This window comes from Cebus imitator, unplaced genomic scaffold, assembly GCF_001604975.1.
Source record: "Cebus imitator isolate Cc_AM_T3 unplaced genomic scaffold, Cebus_imitator-1.0 Scaffold263, whole genome shotgun sequence".
Lineage (NCBI taxonomy): Eukaryota > Metazoa > Chordata > Mammalia > Primates > Cebidae > Cebus > Cebus imitator.
The window spans coordinates 650,960-652,728 of NW_016107578.1; positions in this window are offsets into that span (position 1 = coordinate 650,960).

Below are 1,769 nucleotides of genomic sequence, written 5' to 3' on the forward strand. Positions count from 1 at the left end.
GCACCACCATGCCCAGCTAATTTTTTGTATTTTTAGTAGAGACGGGGTTTCACCATGTTGACCAGGATGGTCTCGATCTCTTGACCTCGTGATCCACCCGCCTCGGCCTCCCGAAGTGCTGAGATTACAGGCATGAGCCACTGCGCCCAGCCCCAGCCACTTTTTGTATTTTTTTGTAGCGACAGGGTTTCACCGTATTGCTTAGGCTGGTCTCAGACTCCTGGCCTCAAGTGCTCTCCCACCTTAGCCTCCCAAAGTGCTGTGATTACGGACATGAGCCACCGCACCCAGCTATCTCTAGCATCTTAAACATTACTTGGCATGTTCCCACCCTAGGGCCTTTGCACCTGCTGTTCCCTCTGCCTGGAATGCCTACACACAGTAGGTGCTCAATAAATGTTTGTGGAATAAATAAAGCAAAAGCAAATGATGGTCATTTTAGTGAGTGTTAAGTGCTAGGAAGAAAAGAAAATAGGGCCAGGCATGGTAGTTCACACCTGTAATCCCAGCACTTTGGGAGGCCGAGGCAGGAAGATCACCTGAGGTCAGGAGTTTGAAACCAGCCTTGCCAGTATGGTGAAACCCTGTCTCTACTAAAAATAAAAAATTAGCTGGGCGTGGTGGTGGGTGCCTGTAATCACAGCTACTTGGGAGGCTGAGGCTGGAAAATTGCTTGAACCTGGGAGGCAGAGGTTGCATTGAACCGAGATCACACCATTGCACTCCAGCCTGTGCAAAAAGAGCAAAACTCCATCTCAAAAAAAATAAAGAAAGAAAAGAAAAGAAAATAGGGCCAGGCATGGTGGCTTATGCCTGTAATCATAGCCCTTTGGGAGGCCAAGGCAGGAGAATCATTTGGGGCCAGGAGTTTGAGATGAGCCTGGGCGACATAGTGAGACCCCATCTCTAAAAATAAGTAAATACATAATTACCCTGGTGTGGTGGTACAGGTCTATAGTCCTGGCCACTCTGGAGGCTGAGGTGTGAGAATCCTTTGACCCCAGGAGATCGAGCTACAGTGAGCTGTGGACATGCCACTGCACTCCAGCCTGGGTAACAGAGTGAGACCCTATTCCAAAGGATAAAAAATCCAATGTGTGCTCATGTGCCGGGCACTGTTGGAATCACTTGACATCTGTGAACTTCTGGAATTCTCGTAATAACCCAATAGAGTAGGTGCTATTATCGGCTTTTTGACAGATAAGGAAACCAAGACACAGAGAGGTTAAGTAATCTACCCAAAGTCAAGTAGCATGGGAGTTAAGGGGCCAGGATTGGAACCCAGGCAGTCATTGAAAGCACAATATCTTTTTACAAAATTTTCAGCCGAGCATGGTGGCTCACATCGTAATCCCTGCACTTTGGGAGGCCAAGGCAGGTGGATCACCTGAGGTCAGAAGTTCAAGGCCAGCCTGGCCAACATGATAAAACAGCATCTCTACTAAAAATACAAAAAATTAGCCAGGCATGGTGGTGCACCCCTGTAATCCCAGCTACTCAGAAGGCCGAGGCAGGAGAATCACTTAAACCTGGGAGACAGAGGTTGCAGTAAGCCAAGACCACACTACTGCACTCCAGCCTGGGCAATAAGAGCAAAACTCTGTCTCAAAACAAAAAAAAAAATTTTTTTTCATTTATTTATTTATTTTTGGAGATGGAGTCTTAACTCTGTCACCCAGGCTGGAGTGCAGTGACGTGATCTGTGCTCACTGCAACCTCCACCTCCCAGGTTCAAGTGCTTCTGCCTCAGCTTCCCTAGTAGTTTTGAT